The 13434-nt window shown below is 42.1% G+C and overlaps 1 protein-coding gene across 4 annotated transcripts in view; it reads left to right on the top strand.

Moving 5' to 3' along the window:
* Positions 1–40: 40 nt before the first annotated feature.
* Positions 41–13434, top strand: part of PCGF5 (polycomb group ring finger 5) — a 118544-nt gene continuing 105150 nt past the window's right edge. For 2 of the 4 annotated variants that reach the window (XM_058436220.1, XM_058436221.1), the window contains exon 1: positions 42–156. The gene's annotated coding sequence lies outside the window, so the exon portion shown is untranslated. Of the gene's footprint in view, positions 157–673; positions 742–13434 lie in introns of those variants that run through there. The other 2 variants (XM_032136976.2, XM_032136990.2) reach the window with 2 other exon arrangements.

Below are 13434 nucleotides of genomic sequence, written 5' to 3'. Positions count from 1 at the left end.
CGGGCCGGCCCAGCCCCCGCCCCGCGCCGCTCGCACCCCCGCTGCCCCGCCCCGCCCCCGCCGGCGCGGGCTCCCTCACCTACCGCCCCACGCGCGCGCGCTCGCGCACCACGCGCCCCGCGCGGCCCGCCCGGATCGTGGCCTCTCGAGAGCAAGGTAAGGGCGATGCGCGGGGACCCAGGCGGCTTCCCCGCCCGACGCGGCCCAGGGAAGTTTCTGGCGTGGCTGTTTTCCGCGGGGCCGGGGGGAGGCCCCGGGAGCCAGGCGAGCCCGGAGGGCGGGAGGGGGCCGCCTGGCGCCCCGGGGTCACAAGTTGCCTAACCTGACCTCGGTGCGGGCCGGTGGGCGGCGCGGCCGGGCTGGCGGCGCGCGGAAAGGGGCTGGAGGCGCGGCGGGGCCGGGCGCCGGGCGGGCAAGGGGAGGGCCCCGAGGAACTTTCTCTTCCCCAGAGGGGCGCCTTCCAGTCCTGGCCGCGGCCCCGCCGCGGGAGCAGCGGCTCCCTGGCTGGAGGGAGACCATGAAATGTGTTTGAAGAAGCTGACGCAGTTTGTGACGCTCGCGGCTTCCTGATGGGGACCGGCAGCAGCGGCGCCTCCGCCAAGGAGGGACGACCCGAGTCGGCGCTCGGGCCCTTCCCCCGCCGCCAGCCGCGCGCCCCGGCGCCTAGTTTGGGGGCCGCTGGCTCTGGGCGCGAGCATCTGCTCCCGGCTGCGCGCGTCGCTTCCGTTTTGATTAGCTCAGGTTATTATATAAGATGTCACGGAGAGGAAAGGGGCGAGCGAGAGGCGCGTTGGGGAGGGCGCGGTGGCCTTCCGCGAGTGGCAGGGAGGGGTAGGGGGCAGGACCGGCGGGACCCACCTGTACGCCCTCCGCGCCCCCTGCGGGCGCTGCCCGCGCGCGTGCTGGGGTGGTGGTGGGGGGGTGGGGGCACGGACGGACGTCCCCGCTGCTCCCCTCCCCTCCCCGCCAACACTCGGGCAGCGGCCGAAACGTGCTATTTTTTCGCTGCCACCTCTCCTGGGTCTACAGGTTTCTGGCCCCAGGCGTTTGTACTTTGAAACATTTGTTTAATATTAAGGAAGCTGCGTGTGCGGCCGTCATAGTACACCCGGAACGTGTGGCCGTGAGCTCCAGGGCGGTGAATGAATCATCGCCCCGCGGACCGGGCCCCGATGATTCATGCGGGATACACACACGCGCGCGTACTCGCTATGTACCTCTGACCCAGGGAGAGTGGCCCCTCTGCAGTGATGACGCCCGGAGGGGCGGGGAAGACTTAGTGCAAAAGGACAGCGGGGTCCCCCCCCCCTTCCGCAATAACTTGTGGGGGGGTCAGGGACGCCCGGAGGGGCGGGGGAGACTTAGTGCAAAAGGGCAGCGGGGTCCCCTCTTCCACACTAACTTTTGGGGGGTCAGGGTCCACACATTCCCGAAGGGTTGTTTCGCGTTCTTGAAAGAGTTACAAAATTCCACCTGGCTACATTAATCGGTTGAGGAGCGCTGGTTCGCTGCAGGGCTGGGTCCTGTCTCATTCAGGATTTGGTGTCAAATGAGGGAGGTATCAGACTATGAAGGAATCCTCCTAGTAATTGCGTCTACCTAAGTAGCTCTGCAGTAATTAGAAAAATTTTAAAAGTGGATCTTAAAAGAAGACTCCTTAAGACTAGTTTTTTGAGGGTTTTTAAAAAGCCAGATCCTAAAAGGAACCTCGGTTGCCATTCATGAATACAGAATTTTTCCCACTGTGATCACTCTCAAAGATTAACTTGACTCATTCCCACCTCACATTAGTAAGACTGAATAAAGTTTTCTCATCATTTAAGACTCACCTCAAACGGCATCTACTCAGCCAGGCTCTCTTGATTGCCTTCATTATCTCCTGTCCCCTCCCCCCAGGAGCCACCCCATAGTACTATTTTATTTTCTTTACTGCGCTTAATCGCTATCTGATCTTGCTTTGTTTAGGAGTTCTTTAAGTCTGATCTCTTCTTACTGGAATGTAAGCTCCACTATGGTAGGGATTTGGGCTGTTTTGTTCACTGCTATAAACCTAGCACTTAGAACAGTGCCTGGCATATATGAAACACTTAGTATTTGTTGACTCGTGAATGAATAAACTCTTTTCCAGATTTCTTGGTAGGACTGTTTTTGACAGTTGAAATTCAGTGCTTTTTTTTGTGGGAAAGTCACCAAGTTGGTGCAGTTCTAATTTTCTTCTTTTTCCTCGTGGTTTTCCTTTGATTGATTTTCTCCCCTGTGATGTTAACCTGCAGCACAAGAAGGGTTTGAGCATCATATCCTAAGACACTTAGTATGAAAAAAGATAAAGTATGTGGAGCTCTGTCAAGAGAAAGTATATTACTATGTAACTTCTGGATGATTAAAACTATTATCTGTGCTAGTTGAAGAAAAAGTGCAGGATATTGAAATGGAATCAGCAAAGTCAAATCCCACAGTCCTATGTTTCCACTCATTTGGAATACTAATATTTCCATTATCTTCTCTCCCCACTACCTGGAAAACAGCCTGAAGTTTAGCTGCAGTTTGGGAAGGTTCATAATAGATACCACTTAATATGAAGGTTTTTCATTTGAGACAGGGTCTCACTCTGTTGCCCAAGCTGGAGCGCAGTAGTGCAATCATAGCCTCAACCTCCCAGGCTCAAGTGATCCAATATGAAGTATTAATTTAATCAAATGAAAACAGGATTTATGCTGCAGAGGCCTTAACTCTGATTTGTTGTTGTTCATGTCGGTAATGCCACAGAAGAGTAGATAAAAGGAGTTATTTTAAATTATATTTTAAACATCTTAAATGGATTCTAAAGAATTACAGCTATAATAAGTCAGTGATATGATGTAAAAAGGATTTGTATGTCATGTTTAATAATATCCCTTTAGAGGATAAACTTTGATAAAGTTTATATTATAAATAAACTTTGGAGGCATGTTTATTAGTCCCAGTCTTGTAGCAGTATTTTCAGAACTCAGTACTTCTGAAGTTAGTGCTGAAGAAGAATGGGCTTCTAGCAGTTCCCTTTCCGTAATAGTAGCTGTGATCACTTGCAGAAGCATAATCTCAAGAGTAAGCTCAGAGACAATAGAATTTTAAAGCTAAAAGAGACCTTGAAATTACTTGGCACAGTTCATTCCTTTTTAATCAATCCTTTTACTAAAGAAACTAAGGCATAGTGAGATGACTTGCCTAAGGTACAGGGCAAGACTCAGAACCAAGAGTCCTGACTCTCATAAAGAGCTTAAGTGGTTGGACGTTCCTGAATTAGCCAGAGCTGCTATAGGTGGAGAAGAATGGTTTCTATCATTAGTTGGTTGTCTGCCTTTTGCTTGTGAACTCTCAGAGGGAAAAATAATGTCTTATTCACCTTTGTATCCTCCCATGTGCCTGGAACATCTAGGGGCTCAACAAATGCTTATTGAAAGCAGTTGGATAAATGGGTTTTAAGTTGAAAATATATTTAGGAAGTGAAAAAACAGGAAAACATATCTCCTTTCCACATTGAAGAAGTTTTCTGACAACAGAATTAGATATTGGCAGTAAATAACCTAGAATTAACCTTAGAACTTTTACAATAATGAAACTACTGTTTAATTTTTATGCCTCCAGTTTTTTTTAAAGGCCTAAAACTTGTAAGTGTGCATGTTTGCTTACTTGGTATAATTATTTACTGGAGAAGCAGGAGACAGGAGTCAGGACGTCTGATAGGTCTTGCCTCTGTCACAGCATCCAATAGAAAAGCCTAGACTTTGCAGCCAGTCAGATTTGGGGATAAAACACAGCTCTGCCCCTAAGCAGAGCTTTCCACAGCAAGTTACTTAACTTTTTGGAGCATTCTGTCATCTCTAAAGTGGGGATAATGCCATCTACCTTGAAGGATTGTGTGAGACTGAGATAATGTGTATATATAACGTGTGTGGTGTATAAAAGGTTCTTAATAAATGGTAACTGCTATAGTTATGACTACAGACTTGTGTGACCATGGGGGCAGCTTAATCTCTCAGAAGTTTCAGTTTTTTCAATCGGAGAATTGGTGGTCAGAATGGGGGAGGGGAATTACCGATCTCTAAGATCTTGTCCAACTCTATGGTTTCGGGAACCAATAAAGAAATATACAGTTCTCCTGCAATTTTAGTTTAAGGTAATTTATATATCCTTAATCCAACAAAAACTACAAAAATGGTTAGTTTCTAGACCTTCTTAAGAATTTGTCTAAATTAACTTTTATGATAAGTACATTTTCATTATTTTATATGCTATATGATGGATATGAAGTTAACTTGAATATCTCAACCTCTCATCCAGCTTACTATATACATAAAGCAATATAAGAAGAATACTGGTTAATTAGACGTAGATACTCTTTCTTTAAGAGGCTTAAGAGTCATGTAGAGCACATAAGACAGATAACTAAAGGCTGTTTTACATGGGAGAACTGTTAGGCATAAAGAAAATGCTTTGTGAATTCAGAGGAGGAAAAGACTATTTCTAGCCAGAAAAAAAGGTAAGACTTAATTAGGGAATTTTGAGCAAGGCCTTAAAAAATTGAGACGACTTCAATCGGCAGAGATGTAGGGACCAGTCTGTGCTAAGACTTGAAGGTAAGGATATATGAGCATGTCCAGGATTGGAGAAGAATGTGGTTAAACTGGAGGTTGAGGAGCCTGGAGGCAGTATACTGGGAGAGAATGCTGCATGGGGAGGGGAAATTAGGACTATATTGTGAAGCATCTTGAATGCTGGGCTAAGGAGACTGTTTAGTAGGCAGTAGATTAAGTATCCGAAATATTTTAAATGGGGGAATGATGTGATCAAGGCTATGCTTTAAGAGATTAATCTTCATCACAGGAACCACAGGTAGTCCATTTAAGCTGTTGAAATATTCTCCAGAAGAGAAATGATGAGAACCTAAGTTAGGGTGGAGGCAGATGAGTTGGGCAAGATACTGTAGAAGTAAATGAAACAGAACTTGTTGGCAACTGGATGTAGGAGTTGAGGAAGAAATCAAAGATAGAAGCTGAGTCACTTATGTTGATGCTGGCAAGGATTGAAATAGGAAGGGACACTAGTAAATCACCTGCAAGTAGTGTGCAATCAATAAATATCTGTCTAATTAATGGAGGTGATTATTGGTTTGGATTTGGATGGGTTAACTTGTATGTGGCTATGGACCATCCAGATGGATGAGAGCCATTAAAAATAGAGAAAGATTTGGGGCATCCTTGTGGAGGGGGATGGTGAACCTGTCAGAAAGTTCAGAGTGTGGTGAGCAGAATAAAAGGCTAGGATAGAGCCTTGTAAAAGCCAGTATTTGTGGACTTGAGGGAGACAGGAGGAGGTAGGCAGGATGCTGAGAATAAGAAGCAGGAGGGGCATGAGGAAAAGATTGGGCAAAGAAAGATGAGGAAGGAGATTTCGAAGGATCCTGATAGGGTAGAGGATGGGCTGAGTTGAAGACTGGGAAAAGGACATTAGATTTGTCAGTGAGACCATCGTCAATAGCCTTCGAGGAACAGAGTCAGTTGGGCAGTGGGGATTAGTGGGGACAAGTCAGCTAGTTACCTGAAGGATGCTGGCTTGGGAAGGAAATGGAGAAAGCAAATGTAAATCGTGACTGGACTGTGAAAATCAGAGGCTGAGGATAGGGAGAAGGCAATGACTTGGGGCAAGAAAAGTGTCAATGAAACTTTCTTAAAAACAAAACTGGCAGGACGCGGTGGCTAACACCTTAATCCCAGCAGTTTGGGAGGCCAAGGTGGGCAGATCATGAGGTCAAGAGTTCCAGACCAGTCTGGCCAACATAGTGAAACCCCGTCTCTACTAAAAATATGAAAAATTAGCCGAGTGTGGTGGTGTGTGCCTGTAATCTCAGCTACTAGGGACACTGAGGCAGGAGAATCACATGAATCTGGGAGGCGGAGGTTGCAGTGAGCCGAGATTGCACCATTGGACTCCAGCCTGGGCGACAGTGCAAGACTCTGTCTCAGAAAAAAAAAAAAAAAAAAAAAAAAACATAAGGAAGGCTTGAGAACATTTGTGCATTGTGCGTAGAGTGGTTGCAAGTGCAGAGGAAAGGAATGAAGATCGAGGGAGGACATAGGAGGGCAATTAATACACTAGGCTCTCCTCAAGCAGGAGAGATAGGATGGGGTAACCATACATGCAATTGCCCAGGGCAGTGCCAGTTCACACCAGTTTATTTACAGTATAATACCTGGAGACAGGATACAGGATAAAAGTGGATAATAATGCCCACTTTTAATCTTAAAAGAGAGCCTATTTTTGAATAACTGAATTGATTACCCTAATCATGATGCAAATAAAGAAGTTACTTGTGGGAAAATATGGCAGAATATAAAGAAATAAAAGATAGATTGGTTGGAAAGGAAGAAATAAACCTTTGTTTGAAGATGACATGATTGTTTATGTAGAAAACCGAAAGACTCAACAACAACAAAGAAACCTCCTGGAACTAATAAGCAATTACAGCAGGGTTGTAAGAGACAAGGGTAGTATATAAAAGTTCATCACTTTTCTATATACCAGGAATTAACAGTGGAATTTTAAATTAAAAACAATCCCATTTACATTAGCACCTCAGACAAAACGAAATACTTAGATATACATCTAACAAAATATATATAAAATCTATGTGAGGAAAACTATCACATTTTGATAAAAGAAATCAAAGAAGAATTAAGTAAATGGAGATATAGTCCATCTTCATGGGTAGGAAGGCTCAATAATGTCAGGACTTCCCAACTGTATTCATATATTTAATGCAATCTCAGTCAAAATCCCAGCAAGTTATTTTGTAGATACTGACAAACTAACTCTAAAGTTTATATGCAGAGGCAAAAGACCTAAAATAGCACAATACTGAAGGAGAAGAACAAAGTTGGAGGACTGACACTACCTAGCTTCAAGGCTTGCTATAAACCTATAGTAATCAAGACAGTGGTATTGGCAAAAAATTAAACAAATGGATCATGGAACAGAAAAGAGAGCCCATAAATGGACCCCAATAAATACAGTCAAGTGATCTTTGACAAAGGAGCAAAGGCAATACACTGGAGAAAGGATAGTCTTTTCAGCAAATGGATGAGGCTGAAACAACTAGACATCCATATGCAAAAAAAAAAAAAAAGATTAATCTAGACACAGACTTCACCCTTGTCACAAAAATTAATTCAAAATGGATCACAGACCTGAATGTAAAACTGTAAGACTCCTAGAAGATAACATAGGAGAAAATCTGGATGACCTTGGGTTTGGTGATGACTTTTTAGATATGACATCATAGGCACAGCCATGAAAGAATTGATAAGCTGGACTTCATAAAACTTTAAAAATTTCTGCTCTGCAGAAGACATTGTCAAGAGAATAAAAAGATGAGCCACAGACTGGGAGAAAATATTTGCAAAAGACATATCAAATAAAAGTCTGTTATCTAAAATATACAAGGAACTCTTAACACTGAACAATATGCAACCCATTTAAAAAATGGGCCAAAGACCTTAACAGACACCTCACCAGAGAAGATACACAGATGGCAAATAAGCATATGAAAAGATACTGCACATCATATGTCATCAGGAAAATGCAAATCAAAGCAACCATGATATACCACTATACACAATTGAAATGGCCAAAATTCAGAACACTGACAACAACAAATACTGACAAGGAAGTGGAGCAACAGGAACTCTCATTTATTACTAGTGGGAATGTCAAACAGTACAGCTACTTTGGAAGACAGCTTGGTGGTTTCTTACAAAACGAAACATTCTTACTGCACAATCCAGCAGTTGTGTCCTTTGGTATTTACCCAAAGGAGTTGAAAACTTGTGGCCACACAGAAGCCTGCACACTGATGTTTATAGTAGCTTTCTTCATAATTGCCAAAACTTGGAAGCAACCAAGATGTCATTCAGGATAAACTGTGGTACATCCAGGTAATGGAATATTAGTGCTAAAAATAAATAGCTATCAAGCCATGAAAAGACATGGGGGAAGCTTAAATGCATATTCCTAAGTCAAAGAAGCCAATCTGAAAAAGCTTCATACTGTGTGATTCCAACTACACAACATTCTGGGCAAGCAAAACCATAGAGAGAGTAAAAAGATCAGTGGTTGCCAGGGGTTAGGATGGAGGATGGATGAACAGGCATAGCACAGATAATTTTTAGGGCAGTGAAACTACTCTGTGATATAACGGTGCATACGTGGTATTATATATTTGTCCAAATCCATAGAATGTAGAAGAATACAAAATGCAGATGTGGCATGGAGGAAGAAAGAAGTTAGATGAAAGCAAAAGGAAATTTTGAGTTCTTAAAAGGGAAGTTGATGGCTGGGAGGTGGCTGCATTTGAAATGGGTTGATTCTTTTATATTGATTTGCCAAAAGTAAGTGGAGAGTAAAGCATAAAATTGAAGTGGAGGAGAGTTGAAAAGGTTTGGAAAACTTTGGGTCTGCACAGTGGGGAGCCAAAGGTGATGAGGGCTTGACAAGTTGCTAGAAGGCCTTAGCCTAGTGATAGGATGAATCACTCCTGTATTTCATGACTTTCTCCAGCAATGCTCAGAAAATTGGAAGTAGAGATGCTGTGAGTATCACTGAAACTGCCAACTCCATATGGGCCCTTGGTTGAGTAGGAAGGCAAGTGACACTAGAGTGTCGATGGGCTGGGAGAATAGCAGGGGATATGAGATTAGAGTGTGTAATGGCTGATTCAGCAAGAGTGAAGGAAAGGGAAAAATTGGAATGTGGAGGGAGGTTCTGAGGGTAGTGGTGAAGGGCATGAGGAACTTTCAGAGTTATTGTGGAGGGATCAGTTCTGAGTAATGACAAAAATTCAAAGTGTGGCTGAGCTTGGGGATGTTGAGTGACACAGGCCAATGGAGGTAGAAGATCATTGGTCTTCGGGAACTATGAGGCCAAAGTATCAAAATGATTTTGTATCGGTGTCAGTGTCTGTCTTTAAAACTATGGAATACACCTCGTAAAGCCTTTCTGAGCATTTAGACCATAGAGATGGAAAGTACCTTAAAGATAAGGAAGTTGTTCCTTTATTTTAAAGATGAGAAAGCTTTAAAATCCTTTAAACATTTTTAGATATATGTGATTTGCCCAGGATTACAGACGTGTGGCAGAGCTAGCTCTTGAAAGAACTGGGATCTCTGAATCTCAGTTAATATTGCCCTCTAGGGGCCAGGCGCGGTGTCTCGTGCCTATAATCCCAGAACTTTGGGAGGGGGAGGCGGGCAGATCACTTGAAGTCAGGAGTTTGAAACCAGCCTGGCCAACATGATGAAACCCTATTAAAAATACAGAAATTAGCTAGGCGTGGTGGCATGTGCCTGTAATCTCAGCTACTCCGGAGGGTGAAGCAGAAGAATTGTTTGAACCCGGGAGGCGGAGGTTGTAGTAAGCCGGGATTGTGCCACTTGCACTCCAGCCTGTGCCACAGAATGAAACTCCACTTCAGAAAAAAAAAAAAAAAATGCCCTCTAGGGCAGAAGAAGTAATTAAAGTACCCACTGAAAAAGATCTTAGAACACTTCCTCACCATGCTGAGAGGTAGACCCTTGACTGTCATACACCAACCAAATAAATTACTCCACATCTATGTGGAATGGTATGGTGTTGGATGAGAAGCCAGGAATGGATGGGTCATATCTCTCCTTTAAACACTTCCTCAATGGCAAAAAGGTGTTGGTTACCCTTGAACATAAGTTATTGAGTACTCATAACTTTTATGTTTGCACCCAAGTTAAACTAACCTTTGTGGCCGCAGACACTTTGTTATGTCAACTAGAAGTGAATTAAATGACTGAAAGGTTTGCGCATAGGTCCTTAGTTTATTGCTTTCACAGCCATATTTAGTGGATCTCTCCTTCCTCACTGGGAATGTCAGGAAACTCATAAATGCCATGACAGGGACAACTAGCTTTGAGATCCTATTTTTGAACTCAGAACCTTGAAAAGTAGAAGGTTCTTTGTCCTCATAAAATGTCAAAGGAACCCTTAATTAGATGTATGGAAGTTGGAATTAGTCCTGATTCTGTCACTATTTGTGATCTTACTAATCAATAATAAGTGCCTAAGTTTCCTCATCTGTTGTGTAGGAAAAAATTATATCTGGTCTATCTCCTAGGTATTCAATGTGAAAACTCTTTGCAAGTAAATAGTGTTATGCAAATGTAAGTTATCACTATTACCATATGGTATGCAACACACACTGTGATGTTTAAGAGCTTAATTTTTAAAGTGTTTTGAATAAAACAACAAAGATGACTATTGAAATTTGGCGGGGGGATTGGTTTAGGCCCTTAAAGTAAATTATGACAACTTTTCTCTTGTTATCCCTGTGATAGTGTATAATAATTCTGGCCAAGTGAGATTAAGGCAATGTGTTTCATGACAAATGAAATTTCTTCCTTTTTATTTCTCTTTTAACCTTAAAAATAGTTTTTGTATTGTAAAATATAACACATATACAGAAAACTTTTGAAATGTAAATACACAGTTTAATGAATTTTAAAAAGTGAACATCCATGTAACTACCACCCAGCTCAAGAAATAGACCAATTTAATTTGTTTTTCCTTCCATGGGAATCTTTTATTCTTCTGCTGGATGGAGTTGGCTTTTTTTTTTTTTTTTTTCACGGAAGCCATGAGTAGTAGCAGGAGGCAATTATAAGTTTTGGCAAGTCCAAACTATGCACTTCTTTCAAGTGGAGCAAGATCAAAAGTGTAATATTAGTGTTTTATTCAGTAGTTAATCTGGTAATTTATTTCTTATTTCTTAAACTGTGAATTTAGTATTTAGGACAAGTGCTAGGTTTTCAGCCTTGAAGATTAAATTCTTCAGGCTAAGGATCTTCAGATTTGTGTCCTTTGGATGGAAGTAAAAAAATTTGTGATACTCATATGTGAAAAAAGTCCTCATGCTTGATTATTTGTTAAAAGTTCTGATCTTCCTTCCTTTGCCTGTCTTTAGAAGTAAAATAGCTAAGACTCCAGTATTGATGATGATTTTGGGCAGCAAAGGTCTTCTTGGTTAATGCTTGATAGTTATCAAGGTAAATACCTTTGGGCTACTGCATTTTTTTTAATGCAGTGAAGCTTTTTCACTGAATCCTTCATGCCACTTCATATCTAACCTACAGTGGCCCAAGTTACTACTTAACTGTAATTGGGCTACAACTTGGGCCACAGTAGGTTGGATATGAAGTAGCATGAAGGATTCAGTGAAAAAGCTTCATTGCATTAAAAAAAATCTGTATTTTTAGGCTGGGCACAGTGGCTCATGCCTGTAATCCCATCACTTTGGGAAGCTGAGGTGGGTGGATCACTTGAGGCCAGGAGTCGGAGACCAGCCTGACCAACATGGTAAAACCCCGTCTTTACTAAAAATACATAAATTAGACAGGTATGATGGTGTATGCCTGTAGTCCCAGCCACTGGGGAGGCTGAGGCATGAGAATCACTTGAGCCCAGGAGGTGGAGATGGTAGTGAGCTGAGATCACGCCACTGTACTCCAGCGTGGGCAACAGAATGAGACTGTGTCTCAAAAAACAAAAATCTGTATTTTTATTTGTTTGATTACAATCTACTGTAATAAATCCTATCATGCTTTAAGACTAAGTTAATGAATTAATAGATTAAAAATAGATTAAAAGTCTTGTGGCATCTAGAAGGATTCTCTTGAATGTTTTTTTATGATCAAAAAATAAAGGATAATAAACATTAAAATAATTGGGAAAGTATCTTATCTAATCAGGCATGTCTGTAAAATACAGAAAAATTACGGCTGTTAAAAGAAATTGATAAGGATTCATCTTTGGTGGCAATCTCTGTGGTTTTGAGATTTAGTTCATGGGACTTCAGATTAGAATTTAGTGGATGGAACGCATGTGTTTACTGTCAGTCTCTCCTGCAACACTATTACGGTCATGGTAAATATGAGAAGAGGCAACAGTAGAGAAGAGGCATCAGCAAATTTTTGGAAGATGAAAAGCAAATAGATCTGTGGCAACTGCCTTAGTATAACAGAGGAAGTTGATACCTAAGTGCCTTTAACTGAGGTTGAGAGGAGATGCTGGAAGAAACAGTCACTATATCCCTAAGAATTCCAGAAAGTTTCTGGAATTAGAGGATTTGGAGTGGGGCAGAAGCCTGAAAATGAGGGATAGGTGGAAAATCTGTAAGGGAACTAGACCCTCACTTCACTTCTCCTATGCCATACAGCAAGATGAAGTCTTTGACAGAGACTCGGCTTGTTTTTTCTGAAGAAATTAAAATAAAATAGAGGTTCTGAGTTTAGGGATGCCAGAAAAAAACAGAAGAGAAAGGTAAAATGATCAACTGAAAAAGGAATTTAATGAAATTTGGCTCACTAAACAGTGAGACTCCATACTCTTCCCCAAGCCCAAACCTAGGATAGGTAATTCAGTCAGGACTGGAGGACTCTTCTCTGGGTAAAATGAGCAGCCTGAGAAGGACTTACAGAAACTGACATTTGAGGCCCAACAATGAAAAAAATGACTTACCACCCATTCTTTCTACAGTGAGCCCATCATTCAACAACCCTATAGCCCTCCTCCCTCCTCCCCCTACTCCTGTGAACATGGAACTTGCAGTCAGCTTTTTGATGCTTTGTTCTTAAATGTAAATGAATAGGAGACATTTGGAGAAGGCCTTCAATAAAAAAGGCAAAACTCAAAACAAATGAACAACAAAATAATCACACAGGAAGCAGAAATGCAAGGAAAAGAAAATAAAAATATCAGAGACTAGGATTGCAACCCCTGCCTTTTTTTGTTTTCCATTTGCTTGGTAGATCTTCTCTATCCCTTTATTTTGAGCCTTTGTGTGTCTCTGCATGTGAGATGGGTTTCCTGAATACAGCACACTGATGGGTCTTGACTCTTTATCCAGTTTGCCAGTCTGTGTCTTTTAATTGGAGCATTTAGCCCATTTACATTTAAGGTTAATATTGTATGTGTGAATTTGATCCTGTCATTATGATGTTAGCTGGTTATTTTGCTCGTTAGTTGATGCAGTTTCTTCCTAGCCTTGATGGTCTTTACAATTTGGCATGTTTTTGCAGTGGCTGGTACCGGTTGTTCCTTCCCATGTTTAGTGCTTCCTTCAGGAGCTCTTTTAGGGCAGGCCTGGTGGTGACAATCTCTCAGCATTTGCTTGTCTGTAAAGTGTTTTATTTCTCCTTCACTTATGAAGCTTAGTTTGGCTGGATATGAAATTCTGGGTTGAAAATTCTTTTCTTTAAGAATGTTGAATATCAGCCCCCACTGTCTTCTGGCTTGTAGAGTTTCTGCCGAGAGATCAGCTGTTAGTCTGATGGGCTTCCCTTTGTGGGTAACCCAACCTTTCTCTCTGGCTGCCCTTAA

Source organism: Hylobates moloch, unplaced genomic scaffold, assembly GCF_009828535.3.
Source record: "Hylobates moloch isolate HMO894 unplaced genomic scaffold, HMol_V3 SCAFFOLD_3, whole genome shotgun sequence".
Lineage (NCBI taxonomy): Eukaryota > Metazoa > Chordata > Mammalia > Primates > Hylobatidae > Hylobates > Hylobates moloch.
This window is presented reverse-complemented; position numbering and strand designations above follow the sequence as displayed.